The 21,296-nt window shown below is 43.9% G+C and overlaps 1 long non-coding RNA gene across 1 annotated transcript; it reads right to left on the bottom strand.

Moving 5' to 3' along the window:
• Window positions 1–1,020: 1,020 nt before the first annotated feature.
• On the bottom strand, window positions 1,021–21,073 carry LOC133257163 (uncharacterized). The gene is made up of 4 exons (XR_009739430.1): window positions 20,371–21,073; window positions 13,511–13,643; window positions 1,191–1,305; window positions 1,021–1,105 (listed from the first exon to the last, which is right to left on the bottom strand). It is a non-coding gene; the product is annotated as an uncharacterized LOC133257163 (long non-coding RNA).
• Between the last annotated feature and the right edge of the window lie 223 nt (window positions 21,074–21,296).

Here is a 21,296-nt window from a genome sequence, read left to right on the forward strand (position 1 = left end):
GACAAAGAAGGGATTTGAAGGGATTTGAAGGGAAAGAAGGGACAGAGAAGTCTGGCAAGCTATATAGTCCATGGAGTTGCAAAGAGTCAGACATGACTGAAGCGACTTAGCACCAACAGCCACCTTTCAGGGCAATGTAGAAATAACAAGAATGGAAATTTCTAGGAAGGGATTGAGACAGTCCTGAAGGGCTTAGCAGAGGTTGTCACTTTTACTGGGGCTTGGAGGTGGAGAGATTCATGTCAGTTCTTATTGTTACTCCAGCATCCTGTGGGATCTGCGGGGGAGGAAGTATGCTTGTCTGCTTGGACTGCCATCATAGGATACCACAGACTGTATGACTTAAAGAACAGAAATTGATTTCCTCATAAATTTGGAAGCTCCAAGTACCAAATCAGAGTGCTGCCTGGTTGGTTTCTGATGAGGCCTCTCTTGTTTGCAAATGGCTGCTTCTTGTTGTGTCCTCACATGCCCCTAGAGGGAGCAAGAGAAAGCTCTGGTCTTCTTCTAAGGACACCAGTCTTACTGGATCGAAGCCCCACCCATATGACCTCATTTAGGACTTCCCAGGTGGTGCAGAGGTAAAGAATCCGCCCTCCAATGCAGGAGCTGAGAGAGATAAGCATTTAATCCTGGGATTGGGAAGATCCTTCTGGAGTAGGATTTGGTAACCTATTCCTGTATTCTTGCCTGGAAAATTCCATGGACAGAGGAGCCTGTTGGGCTACAGTCCATAGTGTTGCAAAGAGTTGGACATGACTGAGCACGCATGGGTGCTCCCATAATCTTAATGACCTTCTTAAAGTCCCGTCTCCAAATACAGTCATAGGAGGTTGAAGTTCACAAGAGAACTTTAACCTATGAACTGGGGATGGTGGTGGGGGGAGTAATGAGGAGTGAGGGAAATAGTTCAGTCCATATCCATAACAGAAGACAATGTGCTCAGTCACCCGTGAAGTCAGGGCACATGTGGGCTGGATGGAAGGAGAGGTGGTCGAGGGACCTGATCAAAGGGAGAAGAGGGCTTCGAGGATGTGCAGGAGGTGGCAGGAGTTGAAAGAGGAAAGGCCCAACGTTCTCTTCCAGCTTGTCGGCCTGTGGTCTCCTGGAATTCAGGAATTGTCATCATTAGCAAAATGACACTTCTTCAGGTCAGAAAATCACTGAAGATCAGTTTCTCTGGTCCTCACCTGAATCCTTTGGCTGAGGTGCTCTCAGGTTCAAGTTTTGAGAAGCATCTTTTCCTTCTGAAAGGCAGACCTCACGTCCAGCGAAGCGCGTGGAAGTTCCCAAGTCTGGCAGCATCTATTAACATGACAAGAAAAGGAGTCAAATTTCCACCACCATTTTGCTATGAAGGGTCAGTTTAGACTGTTCGAAGGGTATGGTACCTTTTTAGGCAAAGAAGAAAAGAGATTTTTAAGAGTGGCCGAGGGGCTTCCCTGGTGGCTCAGTGGTAAAGGATCCACCTGCCAATGCGGGAGCCTCAGGTTTGACCCCTGGTTCGGGTGGATCCCATATGCCAGGGGACAAATAAGCCCTTGTGCCACAACTGTTCTGCCTGTGCTCTAGAGCCTGGGAGTTGCAACTACTGAGGCCTGTGTGCCCTAGAGCCCGCGCTCAGCAACAAGAGAAGCCACTGCAATGAGAAGCGCGCACACTGCAATGAGAGTAGCCCCTCCTCGCCCCAACTAGGGAAAAACCTGCACAGCGACAAATACTCAGCACAGCCAATAAATAAGTGAATAAATAAATAAAATATTAATAAGATACAAGAGTGGCTGAGAGGGTGAAGTAAATGAGCTTGAGGTGGGAGAGGTGAGGACCAGAATCCTCAAGGTGTCTTGAAAAATGATGTGAGTGGAATGATCTGAGGGTGAGAGAGAGCTTCCCCTCTGCTCCCCTACTCTACTTCAAGGGACTGAATGGCCCACAAAAGTGAACTGAGAAAAATGAAGATGCAACAAGCCAGTGCCCCAGAGGGTGCGGGCTGTGCCTAAACAGATGTCAGGGTCTTTGTTGAGAGCAGCAGCTGACAGGGTGGGGTGGGGCTGATGGGAGCCACATTATGGGTGGTGTTTTTCATATGCAGAGCAGCCCTTTGATCTGAGGGGTATGCAAGTGCTGGAAACTGGAGAGGCTCGGGTGGAGGGGGCCTTTGTCTTTGACAGAAAAAGCATCTGCCTGACTCCAGCTCCCCAGCTCCCTTGCCTGCCCCTTCAGCCCGCGGGCTCCCACAACAATGTCTCAATGGGAACCTGAGTCTTCCTACAGCTGAAGAAGTCTCAGGAAAGAGAAAGAAGACTGCTGCAAGTGTTGGACTAGGAGCTTAATCAATTCTTTCCACATCCCAGAAAGCGAGAGAAGAGAGGAAGTGCAGAAGCAAGCGGAGAGTGGAAAGGGAGACATGGCAGGAAGCAGGGGAGGAAGAATGGCATTTGAACACTGAAATAGATGTTTGGGTAATGAGCTTGCTTTCCCAGTGAACACGACTCTTCAGAAAATAGTGCAGGTGGGATGAGTGTGTGTCACTGGAGTGAGGGAGAAGAGTACTCAGCTGACAGGACATGGTTTTTGATGGACTGATAATTCTTTTTTCCCCTAAAAGGCAGTGTTGTTGTTGTTAGTCACTAAGTCGAGTTAGTCACTCAGTCATGTCTGACCCCATGGACTGTAGCCCACCAGGCTCCTCTATCCATGGGATTTCCCAGGCAACAATACTGGAGTGGATTGTCATTTCCTCCTCCAGGGGCTCTTCCCCACCCAGGGATCAAACCTGCATCTCTTGCATTGGCAGGCGGATTCTTTACCACTGAGTCACCAGGGAAGCTCGCTAAAAGACAGTATAATACAAGGCAAACACTAAAGTGAAAGCAGAAAGCTGTTTATCTAGCTGTGCTTTTGCAGGGTGAAAGAAAGTCCCTGTAAGTCTTTGCACTGTTAGAAATTTCATGCTAATTGGAATTTTATCACAATCACAATAATTTACAATAGTTCTTCCTTTCTTGCTGTTTCTTACCCTTCTTACAGTCTCAATCGATACAGATTAAGAGACTTGAAACAAAGCAATGGCTTTTTGGCCTGAAGATGAGTATTTTCTGCTCGTGGAGATTTTCGAGTGCGTCCTATGGGGTAGATGTCATCTTTGGGTATACATCTCATACACTATTTGTATGAGCATGTCCACTCATACAATATCTTTAAGTCAGATGTCTGCCCAGACATGGGCATTTGGCATGGCATGGCTGACACTTGGCACGGCCTGGGGTGGGGAGGGGAGAGGCAGAATTGGGTCCTATATTGGATTGCCTCTTTAGGGGCTCTGGTTTGGGTAGCAGTTTGGGAGAGCAGGGAGCATGGTGATTTGGCACTTCTCGAACACCTAGCAGAAGAAAAAGATCTGAAATAAGAGAATGGTTTTGTGGATTTTTTTTTTTTTTCTCCTATAGGCAGAAATTGACCTGACACAGTGATCTAAGTGAGGGCTGTTAATTAACAGATCCGGAAGTTGGATTTGGGGCTGTTTCTAAATCATCACACCTGAGTGGCACTGTTATAACCAGGATGGAACATTCAGGAGAAGTAGGCATACTGCTTTCAAAGTGGTGCTGGAGAAGGCTCTTGAGAGTCCCTTGGACAGCAAGGAGATCAAATCAGTCAACCTGAAGGAAACTTTGAATATTCACTGGAAGGACTGTTGCTGAAGCTGAAGCTCCAATACTTTGGCTACCTGATGAGAATAGCTGACTCGATGAAGAAGACTCTGATGCTGGGAAAGATTGATGGCAGGAGGAGAACGGGGCAACAGAGGATGAGATAGTTGGATGGTATCACCTGCTCAATGGACATGAACTCGGGCAAACTCTGGGAGATGGTGAGGGGACAGGGAGGCCTGATGTGCTGCCAGTCCACGGGGTCGCAAAGGGTCAGACACAATTTGGCAACTCAACAAGAACAGGCATACTGCCTCTCCCTGGCTCAAGGGTACATGTGCTCTGAGGAGTCAGACCTTGCCTTAGCTGAAGTTGTCTTTGGACACCTTGAAGAGGTCAGGGTCAGTCCTGCTGCTAGCCTCACCAGCAGCTACCCAGCTTCTCAGTGGAAAGAATATGATGTTTGGGGACCATAGATATGGGTTTGAGTCCTGGCTTCCCTGTCTCTTAGCATTGTGACCTTGAGCCATATAGTCCTTGAAAGATAGCCCTTTCTGTGCCTGATTCCTCATCTGTAAAATGGGTGTGATGAAACAAACCTCATAGGATTGTAATGAGGAATAAACAAGAGGACCTTTATAAAGTGCATCAAAGACATTTGGTAAAAGTTTGTCTTGCTTTTCTTCTACTGTAAAGTGCTTGGGTTTACCTGTAACTAGTGGGTTTACTCTTATACCTCATCCTTGTTGACACATTTTACTGAATAAAATTTTTTTCCCCCAGCTGAGGCATGTGGCATACGGAATCTTATTTCCTTGACCAGAGATCCAACTGGGGCTCACTGACACATTTTAAACCCTTGGTTCCCCTTGCCACATTCCATTTTTTTATTCCTAAGCATTACTTTCAAACTAGCAAGAGAAACTCGGACAGGGTTGGGATTGAATTCTGTTTTTGAACCCAACAGTTTGCCATCTTTCTTGTTTTTACTCCAAGTGTCCCTCTTGGAGTGATTGGTCCGGGACCCAATTTCTTAGTGATTGGTTCAACAATCTGGGTTTAAGTCAGTCAGCATATAATATTCCTCTGTGTACTTTTATGGGTGTGGGTGTGAGCATGTGTCCTATGTTGGGTTCACCTGGTCAAGGAGAGGTTGGAAAGGAGTTTTTGATTTTTTTTTTTCTTTCTGAGACTGGTGTTGGATTTTCTTGTTATAAGGGCAGTTACATAGACCAGGGCAGTCCTGATCTTACTATGCTCCTCTGCTTTTGACTTTCTGCTGTGTGACAGTCTGTTCCATTATTGTTTAAGCCAATTTAATGCTGGGATGTTTGTGTTAATCACTCAGTCATGTCCAAGTCTTTGGGACCCCTGTGAACTGCAGCCCTCCAGGCTCCTCTGTCCATGGCATTTTCCAGGCAAGAATACTGGAGTGGGTTGCCATTTCCTTCTGCAGGGGATCTTCCTGACCCAGGGATCGAACTCAGGTCTCCTGCACCATGAGCAGACTCTTTACTGACTGAGCCACCAGGGAAGCCCTGATTCCAGCTGGTTCCTGCTGTCTCTGTAACGGTCCCATATAAACTCCCTATGCATTACCTGAAGTCACCACGTATGTATCCTAAACAGTGTGTTATTGGTGTTGGTTTTTCAATTGTTCTATACATGCAATTACATGATATACATTCTTCTATGCCTTGCTGGTTTACTGAACATTTTGCAACATTCATTAATGCTAATAAATGTGGCCACGATTCGTTTTCTTTGTTGCATGGCATCTCACTGATACATATACCACCATCTATCCTGCCCCTTTTTAATGGACATTTGAGCTGTTTTCAAGTTTCTGCTGTTTCTAATTGTTTTGCTGTAAACATTGTGGTATTGTGTCCTAAAACACGTGAGAGTTTCACGCTCAGATTCTATGGATTTCCTTTTATTTAATTGAATTGAAGTAAGGAAAGCTGGAATGACTCTGTAGGGATACTTCTCTGAGTCTGGTCTTCCTGATCTCCTTTTTCTTTAACCTGCTTCAGAGATTACTGCCTTCTTGGTCACAGGATTTAGGTACCCTCTGATGTTCCTCTGCTTTTCATCACAGTCTTAGACACACTGTTCCTTTCACTAAAAGTTGGGGCACTTTTTAAAAAATTGAAGTATAATTGATTTACAATGTTCTTATATACAATATTAGTTTCAGGTATATAACAGTGATTCAATATTTTTATGGATTATACTCTATATAAAGGTATTATGAAAATTGGCTTACTCTGTGCTGTACAGTATATCCTTGCAGCTTATTATTTTATACAGAGTAGTTTGTATCTCTTAATCACCTGCCCCTATCTTGCCCCTCCCTCCTTCCCTCTCCCCATTGATACCCACTAGTTTGTTCTCTATATTTGTGAGTCAATTTCAATTTTGTTATATTCATTCATTTTTTTCCAGATTCCACATTTAACTGATAACATAACAGCATTTGACTCTATCTGACTTATTTCACTTAGTATAATACTCTCCAGGTCCATCCATGTTGTAGCAAATGGCAAATTTTCATTCTTTTTTAATGGCTGAGTTGTATTCCATTGTATGTATAAACCACATCTTGTTTATCCATTCATCTGTTGATGGATACTTAGATTGTTTTAATATCTTTGCTATTGTAAACACAACTGCTATGAAATTGGGATGCATGTATGCTTTTGAATTAATGTTTTTCATTTATTCAGATACAAACTCAGGAGTGGAATTTCTGGGTCATGTGGTAACTCTATTTTAAATTTTTAGGGGAACCTCCGTACTGTTTTCCAGTAAATGAATTTACATTTTCACCAACAGTGTACAAGTGTTCCCTTTTCTCCACATCCTTGCCAACATTTGCTTTTTGTGGTATTTTTTATGATAACCATTCTGACAGGTGTGAGGTAATCTTTCATTGTGGTTTTGACTTACATTTGTCTCATGATTACTGATGCTGAACATCTTTCCATGTGCCTGTTGGCCATCTGTATATCTTCTTTGGAAAAATATCAATTCATATTTTCTGTCATTTTCTAACTAGGTTTTTTTTTGATATTCAATTCTGTGTGCTGTTTATGTATTTTGATATTAACCCCTTATTGGTCACATCATTTGCAAATATTTTCTTCCATTTAATACATTGTCTTTTCATTTTGTTTCTTTTGGTTTCTTTTGCTGAGCAAAAGATTTTGAGTTTAATTACACCCCATTGCAGTAAGCCAGGCTTTCTTCCTGCAAACTTATCATATGCAAAAGTTTAGGTGATTTGCATCATCTTCCCATTTTTTTGTTTTTGCTTTTGTTTCTTTTGCCTTGGGAGATAGATCCAAAAAAAAAATATTGCTGCAATTTATGTCAGAGAGTATTCTGCCTATGTTTTCTTATAGGAATTTCATGGTTTTTGGTCTTATATTTAGATGTTTAATCCATATTGAGTTTATTTATCTTTTTATGTGGAGTGAGAAAATGTTCGAATTTCATTCTTTTACATGTAGCTGTCCCCCAACACCACTTATTGAAGAGACTCATTTTTTCCATTGTATATCCTTGCCTCCTTGTCATAGATTAATTGACCATATGTGCGTGGGTTTGTTTCTGGGCTCTTGATTCTATTTCATTGATCTATGTATCTGTTTTTGTGCCAGTACCATGCTGTTTTGATTCCTGTAGCTTTCTTTTCTTTTGATTACTGTAGTATAGTAATCAGAAGTCAGAGAGTGTGATACCTCAAGCCCTGTTCTTCTTTCTTAAGATTGCTTTGGCTAGTTGTGGTCTTCTGTATTTACATACATATTTTAGAATGATTTGTTGTAGTTCTGTGAAAAATGCTGTTGGTATTTTGATCAAGATTGCATTGAGGGTCTACCAATTTTGGAGTAGGACTAGCTCTTTCAAATTCTTCAAGAGACAGCCAGCCCAACTGGGTTTTTTAACCTATAGAAACTGAAGTAGCTGTAGATCAGCTCACCTCATTTGTGGTGTCCTAGATCCTTCCTGGTGGGCCTGTGGTGAGAGCAGGAGCAGATCTGTTCCCCAAGTATTAGTTTCCTAGTGCTGTGATGCCACAAACTGGGGTGGCTTAAAATGATAGAAGCTTATTCTCTCACAGTTTTAGGGTCTGGAAATCTGAAATCAAGCTGTTGGCAGGGCCATATTCCCTGAGAGATCTGGAGAAAAATCATCCCTTCCTTCTTCCAGTTTCTAGTAGTTGTCAGTAATCCTTGGCTTGTAGATGTACACTCCAACTTTCACTTCTGTCAACACATGGCTGTCTTTACACGTGTTCCCTCTGTGTGTGTGTGCGTGTGTGTGTGTGTGTGTGCGTGTGTATCTGTCTGTGTCCAAGTTTCCCCTTCTTTTAAGGACACCATAAGGGAGTAGGGCCCACTTCAGTGACCTCATTTTAAATTGATTACATCTGCAAAGACCCCATTTCCAAATAAGGTCACATTTGTATATCCTGCAGGTTAGGATGACCTTGCCTTTTGGGGAGATAAAATTCAATCCATAAACCCTCTTTTTCCTCAGTCTAGTAGCTCTACCCCTGGTTAAGGAGATGGATTTTGGGTTGACCAGCTTTCCTTGTCCTGTGGTGACTTTCACCTGTCCTGTGGTGATGGTGACTCTTCCTATCATTAAATCTTTTTTTCTCTTTACTTTTTATTTTACATTGGAGTATAGCCAATTAGCAAAGTTTAATTGTGATAGTTTCAGGTGTGATAGCTTTGGGTGCACAGCAAGAGCAACTCAGTCATATATATACATATATCCATTCTCCCTCAACCTCCTCTCCTATCCAAGCTGTCTCATAACATTGAGGAGCTTTATATTTCTTTTTCCTTCTGGTCTTCAGCTTTGTCCCAGCAGGCTCTGGCTTCCATTTTGCTCACTTATGGAGTGTTCACTCTGCGTGGTTGAGAAGAGAAATCCCATCACCTGAACATTAGCTGCTTCCCTGGTGGTTCAGGTGGTAAAGCATCCGCCTGCAAAGCAGGAGATCCGGGTTCGATCCCCGGGTTGGAAGATCCCCTGGAGGAAAGCATGGCAACCCACTCTAGTATTCTTGCCTGGAGAATTCCATGGAGAGAGGAACCTGGTGGGCTGCAGTCCATGCAGTTGTGAAGAGTTGGACGTGACGGAACTCTTCTAACTAACTAACTAACACTTTCACTTTCACCACGAACTTACTAGTAGGTTGATGAAAAAGTAATTGCAGTTTTGGATCATGAATTTTAAGTCATAAGTAGGCTCAAACACACCTTTATTAATCAAAATAGAAACCTCTACAATCAATACATTTTTGCCAATGAGAAATAAATTCGTGTATTCTTGTAGCATAAAAATCCTTGGTTTACAATTCAACAAACTCTTGGAAAGCATTTTCTGTCTCCTGCTTGTTGTAGAAACTTTTTCTCTGCAAAACAGTTGTCAAGATGCTTGAAGAAGTGGTAGTCAGTTGGTGAGAGGTAGGTGAATGTGCGGGGGGAGGGCAGAAACTTCGTAGCCCAGTTTGTTCAACTTTTGAAGTGTTGGTTGCACAATGTGCAGTCAGGCATTATTGTGGAGAAGAATTGGCCCTTTCTGTTGACCAGTGCTGGCTGTAGGCATTGCAGTTTTTGGTACATCTCATTGATTGGCTGGGCATACTTCTCAGATGTAATGATTTCGCCAAGACTCAGAAAGCTGTAGTGGATCAGATAGGCAGCAGATCACCAAATGGTGACCATAACTTTTCTTTGGTGCAAGTTTGGCTTTGGGAAATGCTTTGGAGCTTCTCTGGGTTCAACCACTAAGCTGGTTGTCGCATAAAAGCCAATTTTCATCACAGATCACAATCTGATCGAGAAATGGTTTGTTGTTGTGTAGAATAAGAGAAGATGACTTCAAAATGACCACTTTAAAAATTTTCATCAGCTCATGAGGCATCCACTTATTGAGTTTCCAATTTGCTTCAAATGCTTGACGACTGTAGAATGGTTGACATTCAGTTCTTGGGCAACTTCTGGTGTAGTTGTAAGAGGATCAGCTTCAATGATTGCTCTCTATTGGTTGTTGTCAACTTCTGATGGCTGGCCACTGCACTCCTAATCTTCAGGGCTCTGGTCTCCTTTGCAAAGCTTCTTGAACCACCATTGCACTGTACAGTCATTAAGAGTTTCTGGGCCAGATTCATTGTTGATGTTGCCAGTTGTCTCCTCTCGTTTATGGTCCATTTAGAACTCAAATCACTTGAATTTGCTTTTTGTCTAACATCATTTCTATAATCTAAAATTAATATCAAATAAACAGCAAGTATATGCAGAGTACATCATGAGAAATGCTGGGCTGGATGAAGCACAAACTGGAATCAAGATTGCCGGGAGAAATATCAATAACCTCAGCTATGCAGATGACACCACCCTTATGGCAGAAAGTGAAGAATTAAAGAGCCTCTTGATGAAAGTGAAAGAAGAGAGTGAAAAAAGTTGGCTTAAAACTCAACGTTCAGAAAACTAAGATCCAGTCCCATTACTGTGTGGCAAATAGACGTGGAAACAATGGAAACAGTGAGAGAGTTTATTTTCTTGGGCTCCAAAATCATTGCAGATGGTGACTGCAGCCATGAAATTAAAAGACACTTACTCCTTGGAAGAAAAGCTATGACAAACCTAGACAGCATTTTAAAAAGCAGAGACATTACTTGCCAAAAAAGGTATGTCTAGTCAAAGATATGGTTTTTCCAGTAGTCATGTATGAATGTAAGAGTTGGACTATAGAGAAAGCTGAGTGCCAAAGAATTGATGCTTTTGAACTGTGGTGCTGGAGAAGACTCTTGAGAGTCCCTTAGGCTGCAAGGAGATCAAGTCAGTCTATCCTAAAGGAAATCAGTCCTGAATATTCTTTGGAAGAACAGATGCTGAAGCTGAAACTCCTATACTTTGGCCACCTGATGAGAAAAACTGACTCATTGGAAAAGACCCTGATGCTGGAAAAGATTGAAGGTGGGAGGAGAAGGGGTCGACAGAGGATAAGATGATTGGATGGCATCACCAACTCGATGGTCATGAGTTTGAGTAAGCTTCGGGAGTTGGTGATGGAGGGAAGCCTGGTGTGCTGCAGTCCATGGAGTCACAAAGAGTCAGACACGACTGAGCGACTGAACTGAACTGAACTGAAACAGCAAGTAATACGTCATTAGCCAAAAACATAAAGTGAGTAATGCACATTAACATGACTACATTTATTTAAGAATGTACTTCAATATCAAATGGGAAAGTTCAACAGTGCAAAACTGCAATCACTTTTGCGGCTACCTAATAGTTGTCTTTGCAGTTGCCACACTCCTGGCTGCCCCCTAGGGGAGGACTGATTCCTGGTGACATGTTGGAAGCAACCCCCAGGACAAGCTTGCAGCACTTACCCTCACAGGCCCCACCCCATGATCATGCTGGTTGCACTTCCTCTTAGACTCCTAGTGTTGCTGTGTTTGTCTGTCTTGGGCCTGCAGACTTGGTTGATGCCATGCTCAGAGCAGCTGCTGCATTCCCTCTGGCTACGCCTGTTATGGCCCCATTTGAAGCTCTATAGGTTTCATGGCTATAGAAATGTGTGTCCTTGGGATGGGTACACTGGCCCTGTGTTTTTTTTGGTGTTACATTGGATTCCCTCCTCCCAGCATAACCAGAAGAGGTGGCCCAGACACATCAGGGACCACTTGGAGGTTCCTGATGGGCCACCTGGTCCTGATCCCCTTCTCCACGGAGCCTCATGGCCAGTGCCGAGGGGAGGAGAAACAAGGGAGGCAGAGAGGACAGAAAGTGAGGCCAGAGCGTCTGCTCTTCCTGAGATGCACTTCCTGAGATGGAGCAACTCAAGGGCTTATAAGTGGAAGATCATCTGAAGCCATCACCTCCACTCGCCTGTCCTGTTTGATGCGCTAATCCCCTCGGTGTGGTCATTCCAAGTTTGATTGAACAGTCCCAGTGCCAGGGAGCACTCTGTTACAGTTCCCCAGGGACCATCCTCATGCACTCACATGTTTCTTACGTACTTGTGCTCATCTTTCTTTCTTTCTTCCTCCTTCCCTTACTTTCATTTATTTGGCTGCACTGGGTCTTACTTGTGGCACGTGGGATCTTTAGTTGCAACATAGGAACTCTTAGTTGCACTGCAGCATGTGGGATCTAGTTCCCTGACCAGGGATAGAACCCAGGCGGCCTGGATTGAGAGCGCGGAATCTTAGCCACTGGACCACCAAGGAAGTCCCTGTGCTTGTGTTTCCATGGGAGAGATTCCTAGAAGTGGAACATGCACATTTTCCATTTGATGGTTAATAAATTACGCATGTGTGGAAACACATACTATTGATATACACAGAAAACAAGTATAGGGTAATCATGATGAGATACGGAGCTCAAAAAGTAGGAGGGACCTCCTAATAGTTAAAAATGTCTCCCAGTAGAGCAGAGCATCTGACTTGGGGTAGGTGTTCAAAAGGTAAAGCTTGGCATACTTCGGAGAAGCACTGGGAACCTCTCTAAGGAGCCAAGTGCCCCAGTGGTGGCTTCAGTGGCCTGGAATCCTTCCAAATGCAATGCATTTCCCAGGTGAGGCTTGGAGAACAGCAGAGGTTCTGCAGGACCCATCCTGAAGCTCTCTGAGCCCCTCTCTTTGTAGAGGCTTTTCCTGAGCTCTGCTTGTCCTCTGATGTAGACATGGGCCTGTCCACTCTATCCCCAGCTGGAATGCCTTGGGCTCTCCTGGGACTCTCCATTGGTGGCCTCAAGAGATAAATGAGTTTTCCCCAAAGGTCAGAAGTCTTCCTATGAGTCATCTTTCTCCCCAAAGCAGCTCCACCTCCCAGGGGACAGGGTGACTCTGCAGAGTTGGAGAGGGCTTGCTGCTGCTATTATTATCATCATTATTAATTAATTAATATATTTGGGATTGCACTGGGTCTTAGTTGTGGCATGTAGGATCTAGTTCCCTGACCAGAGATCCAACCTGGGCCTCCTGCACTGAGAGTGCAGAGTCTTAGCCACTTGACCACCTGGGAAGTCCCTACTGATGTTATTATTATTGTAAATGCATCATGCTGGCCCCTGGTTGTCCCCTCCATGTTGCTCAGAGTCCTAAGATTCCACCACCTCCACCTCATCCTCTCTTGCTTTGCTTTCAGGTGCTCTTAACAGATTGACAGTGAGTGACAAGGGCCTCTGTGAAGTCAGCTGCCCGGCTGCTACTGCTGCTGCTGCTAAGTTGCTTCAGTCGTGTCCGACTCTGTGTGACCCCATAGACAGCAGCCCACGAGGCTCCCCGTCCCTGGGATTCTCCAGGCAAGAACACTGGAGTGGGTTGCCATTTAAGAGAATCTGTTGACGCTGTGTCAGCACGGTAGCTTGGCAAGAGAGCAGCCATATGGGAAACATTAGGGAGGAATTCTTGGCGCTTCCTGGTACATTCCCAAAGCTGGGCTGGAGAAGGTAGAATGTGGGTTTTTTAAAAAAATAATGTTTTACTTTTTTAGTATTTATTGGAGTTTAGTTGCTTTACAATTTGTGTTAGTTTCTACTGTACAACAAAGTGAATCAGCTGTACGTATACATATATTCCCTTTGCCGCCATGTTACCGAGTCTGAGTTCTTGCTGCTCATCTCGTGACAGACCAATAATTCTGAGAGACGAGGTGTTGAGGTAAGCAATACTACTTTATTTGGAAAGCTAGCGGCCCGAGAAAATGGCAGACTAATGGCAAACTAATAACTATCTTATCAGGGTTCGAATGCCAGGTTCTTTCATAGAACAGAGTGTGGGGAGATGAGAAAGTAAAGTAAAAAGGCTGTTAATTTTGTTAATACCTTCTGGAATGGCCTCTGGAAGGGGATGTGTCCATTTCTTCCTTCCTTAGCCATCCACAGGTGGACAGCATTTTGAACAAAGCCATTTTGATTTAACATTCAGGCAGGGGCTCAGGGTTTCCCGGGGCAGGCCCTGGTGACAGAAGCAACAGGAAGCAAATGTTAAAGTAAAAGAAACAGGTCTAACATGGAGTCAGTTCTGTCCTGTAAACACCACAGAGCACTGGGTAAAGTTCCCTGTGCAATACAGTAGGTTCTCATTAGTTACCTACTTCATGCATAGAAGTGTATATACGTTAATCGCAATCTCCCAATTCATCCCGCCTCCCTGAAATAATGTGTTAGTAAATTGAGTCCACTGAAAGGCTTACGTTTGTGTGGAAAAACCATAGAAGCAGTACTGTTTTAGAAGCATGCTGGCCCCACCTGCCAGCACCCTGACAGCCCACATCCTTCCTTGTGAGGGAGTCAGACCTTGAAAACTCTGGTGCAGAGAACTGTCAGTAAGGGCCAGAGGACTGAGCCGGGAACTGACTGCAGCTCTCGGGAGACAGTTCACATCTGAACGAGTTGAGTCTGATCTGTAAGCATCTCTGGAGGTTCTTAGAGCTCTGACCCTGGCTGAATTCAGTCAATCGCTCCCAGCCCTGCCTGCGTGTTGGAGTCATCTGGGGGTGTTTGTAGGCGGTGATTGACACTACCAGAGCTGTCAGGACAAAGTGGCCCATCCTAGGGCACTGATGCAAGCACTTATCCTGGTTTACAGGCAGCCCTTAGGAAGCATGAAGCGACCCATGAAGTGCACTGTGTGGACTGGTATCTGGATGAAAGGAGATGAACAAGCTACAGAGTGGTGGGTGGGGCCTGCCAAGTTTTTTGCCCACCATGACATGACAGATAATGTGTTGTAAACCAACCATGGTTGGGGGAAAAAAAAAAATTGGCTTAGGAGGTTTCTGGGAAAAAAGCAAACCATATGGATGTCTGAAAGGGAAGGCTTATTTGAGATCTTGGAGGAATGAGTCTGAATCTTTGTAGGATTGTATGATATCTTCAACTGTTGACTTCTACCTGGATTTCTCTTGGGGTCTGCCTGAGTTAGCCTGAGCCCAGAGCAGAGGTCCCATGACAGCTTTGGATTAAGGGCCATGAGGTTACCTCCTGGGTGTCTCCAAGGGGCTTGTGCATCCAATCTGCTTTCTCACTGGAAAGGCAACCTTAATTTGTCTCTTCTTGCTCTCAGAAATTTCCCTTTTCCTTTTCTATGATGTAGCTTAGTCATTGATATTATCTTGTGGACAGAAAGTCTCAGACTCCATTTACTTCAAGAAGAGTGGAGAGTATTGCTGTTTGCCGAGATTTGGCATTTTATTCCTTGATTGTTTTCTCTTACATTGTAATATACAGCTTCAGTATTTATTTATGGAAAGGTTTTTATTTGACTGATTAAAAACCAGAGGAACAAAAATAAAAACAAAAAAATGGAGGAGATATCTCTGTTTCTCTCTCTCAACCGTCTGTCCACGTATGTATCTGGCTGCTTTACATACAGAGACTACTCTTGGAAAGAGATATAAGACACAAGCAGCAGTGATTACTTTTGAGGAGGGTGACTGGGGAACAGGAATGGGAGGGAGATTAATTTCTTTTTACTCTTTGAAATTTTTACCATATGCATGTGTGAGTGTGAGCTAAGTCACTTTAGTCGTGTTCGACTCTTTGCAACTCTGTGGACTGTAGCCCACCAGGCTCCTTTGTCCACGGAACTCTCCAGGCAAGAATACTGGGGTGGGTTGCACTCTTCCAGGGGATCTTCCTGACCCAGGGATTGAACCAGCATCTCCTGCATTGGCAAGTAGAGTTCTTTACCACTAGTGCCAACTGGGAAGCCCACTGTATGCATGTTAGCTATTAAAAAAAAGAGTAGAGCTGTCTGTGCAGCTTATCGTGGCTCTTCTAAGCTGGTGAAGAGTTCCTCAATGCTCTATAAAAATTATTTGTGTTTTATATAGTGAGGTTTTCCAATAAGTGTGGCTTAATATTTTAATTTTTAGAATGTATGTCTTCTATGAGTTGCAACTCAATTGTTTTTTTGTGTGTGTGTGTGTGTGAAATGACTCACACAGACCAACTTCCTCTTCCCTCACTTAACAAAAGACCAATGAGCTGTTACTCAAGCTGTTATCTCCATGGTATTACTTTGCTAAATGCACTGATTTCATAAGCATGTGGAATCCTCTTGCTTTTGATCTGTGTAGCATATATAAGACTGAATCTATTTAATAAACACTGAATAACAAACTGAAAAAAAAGAGTAGAGCTGAGACTGACACGTTTTATGAATTGACTTGTGTTGCCAGATGTTATGCTGAAGTACTAACCCCCAGGACCTGTGAATGAGACCTAATTTGGAAACTGAGTTTTTGCAGATGAGGTCATCAGAGTGGACACTAATCCAGTATGAGTGTGTCCTTATGCAAAGAATAAATTAAGACACAGAGCGACCCACAAGAAAAAAAAGAGCCACGTAAATACTGGAGCTATGTTTTTACAACCCAAGAAACTCTCAGAAGCTAGGAGAGAGGCCTAGAACTCTAGTGCCTTCAGAGGGCACATGTCATTGCCGGCACCTAGTTCCTGGACTTTCATCTTCCAGAACCGTGAGACAATACATTTCTGTTGTTTCAGTTCCTTGGTTTGTTAAAACAGTCCTAGCAAGTAAGTGCAACATGTGAGAAAATGTTAGCAGAAACTGCAAAGAAAGGAAGTGAATGGAGACAAGGGGTAGTGGGCAGGGAGGGGTTGCTTGGGGAGGAGGTGGGGGGCAGTGTGCATGGCCACTGACACTCACTCGGACCCCTTGCCTCCCCGTTTGCCTCATTCCTCTTCCTGATTGCCTCCTCCCACCCCGTCCTGCCCCCCATCCCAGCTGGACATAATTCCCACTGCTCCTAGGCTTTCTGGTTGTCCAGTTAACTAACCGTCATTGTGCCCCACTTGTGATCACCTGTTACTGATCCCACACTGTAGGAATATAGAGCTATGACCTAATATTCCAGGTTCCTTCTGAATGATCTCATCTGGATGAGATGGCCGAATGGGATCACTGATTCAATGGACATGACCTTGGACAAACTCCGGGGGATAGTGAGGGACAGGGAACCCTGGCATGCTGTAGTCCATGGGGTCACAAAGAGTGGGACGCAACTGAACTTAGCAATTGAGCAGCAACAGCAGGTCACTGACACTACTTGTCAGGAGGAACTTCCTGGACTCAGCCTCTGCGGTCAACTCAGTCAAACAACTGAGCAAACTCAGTTGCTTCTGAGGAATCTGCTTCTCTGTGAGTCACATCCTGAGACCCCACATTTGTGAGATTGCCTCAGCCTATGGCAAGCACAGCAAGGAGAGAAAATTACATGAGGATGATTGACAGCTGATAACCTTTTGGAGATGCCACTGCAGGTTTCTGAGGAGGCTCGGTCTGGCTCTCAGTGGCTTTAGCTGGGCCGAGTTTTGTTGTTGTTTAGTTGCTAAGTCTTGTCCGACTCTTTGTGACGCCATGGACTGTAGCCCATCAGGCTCCTCTGTTCAGGTGATTTCCCAGGCAAGAATACTGGAGTGAGTTGCCATTTTCTCCTCCAGGGGATCTTCCCAACCTAGAGATAGAACCTGCATCTCCTGCGTTGGCAGGCTGGTTCTTTACTGTCTGAACCACCAGGAAAGTCTTCCTCTGGATTTCTTTCAATGTGTTTCATGAAACAGATAACAAGCACTTGGGATCTGCCAGGGAGAACTGTGGGCCAGGCTCCTTCCTCTTCCCAGCCAAGAAAACCCAGCTGCCTCCACCAAATCTACGTGGGGGCTTGAGACACAGTAGTCAGTAGCTTTCCTGCGCTGACTTTTAATCTATAAGATGCTTAAGGCCTCTCTCAAGTTGTTAGGCTACAAATAAGCACAATATAAAAGCCTCCAAGGTTAAGTTAGAACTACTGTAGCAGCTCTAAAAGGAAAGACTTGGTGGCTATAGAAAATTGTATTAGAGATTCAAAAAGGGCATTTGTGTTTTTTTTTAGAAACAAGAGGACTTAGCACCAACTCAGACACATGTCCAGTTCATTGTTCACACCTAAAGTACACTGGTTTGTAGTGTGGCCTCCTCAGAGTTGCTGGGTGACACAAGATGATCTCCTTCCTGCCAAGGAAAAGCAGCAAAGGGCTAACTTGGGAAGAGTTTTGACTTGCTGTGAATGGATTGTCCCAGCAAGCCTGGCATCATCGAGTGAAAGTTTATTTTGGGCCTCTACCTCTGGGACGCAGATGTCCTTCTGTGATATCCCAGGTCCCTCTCCCCTCCCCATCTTCTTCTTAACATCACCTCCCCCACTTCCAGGTAAAATGAAACCCCAGGAGGGCAAGGATATTGTCTTTCTGGTTCATTACTGTATATTCAGTGCTCGGATCAAGTAGGCATCAATAACAATTTATTGGCTGAATTAATGAATGGAAGAGGAATGAATGATCTTCCGGAACTTTTAGCACTATACTTGCTGCTGTGATTCTGTTCTTCATTAGTTGATACAAGAATGGTCATTGACATTTCTCATGACACCTTTCATGATCCGTTATACTCTCTTGTTCTTGATGATGCTTTGCTGACCATCCACTCAATTTCCAGAATTCTACACTAACGCAGGATTATGATCGGCATTTTGCTCCCTAGCCTGTGCGCCCCCACCCCTATTCTCAGCCTCTGCTGTCCCCAGTCTTTCTGTGACTCGAGGACCACAGGCTGACAGGCACTTTCATGATGAGCACCACTAGCCAGGTTACTGTCTGGATGTCCTTCCACCAGGGTCTGTGTGTAATTCTGAATAGGGATGCGTCCGATATCATGAATCTCTGTAATGCACTAAACTCCCCATTAACTTTTAATGTCTTGAGGACATTCTCTCTCTTCGGCAAATGGAAAGAATACATTTCCCAACACCCTTAAGGATTAGGCAAGACCATATGACTGCTTCTAGCCAACGAATTGTGGGAATTCCAGGCAAATTGTAGGTTGCCTGCCATATCCACTCCATGGCACCCCATGGAAACCATATATTGGGAGGGCAGTGTCACAGATAAACAGAACTGGATTCCTAAGGGACTAGATGGATGAAAGAGCCACTAACTCACTCAGATTGTGTGAGCAAGCTAAATATATCTGCTAAGTCACTGAGATTTCAGGTTTAATTTGTTACTGAGACATAGCTTACCCAATTTTCCAGGTAAGAATACTGGAGCAGGTTGCCATTTCCTACTCCAGGGGATCCTCCTGACCCAGGAATCAAACCTGCATCCCTTGTGTCTCCTGCATTTGCAAGTGGATTCTTTACCACTGTGCCACCTGGAAGGCCCCTATCCTGCCGAATACCAGGGGAGAATATGGGAGTTTAAGAGCATTCAGGCTTGGTCAGGACAAGCATTTAAGGAATAAGCCCAAATGCAGACGTCCCAAAGCTGGCTGAGAGGTAAGCTCAAACAAAATGTGAGTCTCTAGGGGGTAAGACTCACTCGCCTCCCCCTTTAGGCCCGGCATTCCTCCCCTGCTCTCACCCCTTTTTACTTTTCTGAGAAATTTGATGGGTCTGGACTTCCCGGAGATGCTTCCTGTTTGTCTTGGCTGGTGATATTTTGCTGAGCTTCCTTTATGAGTCTCCAGCTCGCCTCAGACTTCAGTTTTTGGCAGAGTCATTTCTAGATTTTATTCATTCAGTCAAAATGTATTGAATGTTTACAGTATGTCAGGTCCTGTGTGCCAGATGGGAAGAACAGAGAGGTGAGCAGGGCGCGATTGCTGCACATGGGGTGACAATACAGGGCGATGCTATTAGCGGTGTGATAGAATAGTCACAGGATGCTCTGGGCAGAGAGGAGATGGTCTCACCGTGCCCCGGAGTGCCCTCAGGACCGTGGCTTCCTGAGGAGGAGGCTCCCCTGTCTCGATTTCCAAAGGACAAGAGTGTTATCTGTCACAGGGACGAGGGTGGGAGGAGCCTCCCCGGTGGAGGGAGCAGTGCGTGTGTGTGTGTGTGTGTGTGTGTGTGTGTGAGTCTGCACTGGTGTGCCACTGAGGGTATCACGGAGGCACAGATTGTATTAGAGATGGAGCTTCTGTATAAAACTGGCATTGGGAGATTGTGTTACCACTCAATGTTTATTGAATTTGTTTTAATGGAGAATTAAATTTTTACTAAAAAAAAAGCACAAGATAAAAGAAATTTCTAGAAAAAAGAGAGGTAACAATCTTTTGACTGGTTCATGCCCATTGACTCAGTAGGCCTTGTCTTAGGAATCTATACTAAGGAAATAATTAGAAAATAGAAAGAACTTTCTGCTCCTAGATACTCTTGATGGTGTTATTCATGATAGTTTAATTAAATGATGGCATGTAGTGTGATGCTAAGGACTCCATACTCTGGCGAAATGCTTACAGTGTCACACAAAAAGTGTAGGATACTAAATTTTATATATAATACATATATACATATATATATATACACATACATACACATATAGTAATTTTATATATAGGGATCCCCAGGTGGTGCAGTGTTAAAGAATCTACCTGCCAATTCAAGAAAGACAGGAGAGGTTGGTTTGATGACTGGCTGGGGAAGATCCCCTGGAGACGGGAATGGGAAACCACTCCAGTATTGCTGGGAAATTCCATGGATGGAGGAGCCTGGCCGGCTATAGTCCATGGAGTAGCAAAGTCAGGCGTGAGAGACTGAGCATGCAATAATTTTATACATAATACAATCAATTGCATAAAATACATAAACTGAAAGGAAATAAACTCAAAATATACTCACAGGTTTTAAAACCAATTATAACCCGAGTGTTGAAATTATCGCCAGTTCAAAATGTCTTCTGTGTACCCTTCCTTCTGTCTCCTTTTCTGCCTTCCTCTTTCCCTCTTTTCTTCCTCTTTCGCTCTCTCTCCCTCCCTCTCTTCTTTCCAGTTTCAGATTCTTAGGTCTTTACTGTAAGCCTAATAATTTAAATTAGACCATGTGACAAAAGTCAGTTATGCCGCATACCTCGTGTACAGCATGGTGGTGAAGATCTCAAGTCCTGGTGTTGAACTGTTTCCGTTCACACACTTTGTGGGGACACTTTGGTTTACTAAGCTTTGTGATCATAAGCAAGTTATTTAACTTCCTTTCCCCTCATTTTCTTCTTTTGAAAAATAGATTTAAAAATAGTTACTACTTCAGGATGTTGAGAGGATTAAATGAGCACAGAAGTGAACTATTTAGCAGGGTCTATAGTTAGCACTCAGAAAATCACTTATATTATGGAACTTATGGCTGCTGGGGGGAAGGATAGGGAGAAAATATAGTTAGGGAGTTGGGGGTGGACATGTACACACTGCTATATTTAAAATGGATAATCAACAAGGGGCTACTGTATAGCACATTAAACTGCTCAATGTTATGTGGCAGCCTGGATGGGAGGGGAGTTTGGGGGAGAATGGATACATGTATATGTATGGCTGAGTCCCTTTGCTGTCTGCCTGAAACTATTACAACATTGCTAATTGGCTATAGTCCAGTGCAAAATAAAAAATAAAAAGTTTTTTTAGGGGAAAATCATTAATGTTATTGGCTTAGTTTTGGTATGCAAAATTCTTTAAAGCTCAATCATCAAAAACGAAGACTAACATCCCAGCAAGTCTTTGTAAACTTCTCATGAACAGGTGGACACGTGAATATGTTGAGAAGGGCCTGAATAAACA

The sequence above is a fragment of the Bos javanicus genome, chromosome 11 (genome assembly GCF_032452875.1).
Source record: "Bos javanicus breed banteng chromosome 11, ARS-OSU_banteng_1.0, whole genome shotgun sequence".
NCBI classification, from domain to species: Eukaryota; Metazoa; Chordata; class Mammalia; order Artiodactyla; family Bovidae; genus Bos; species Bos javanicus.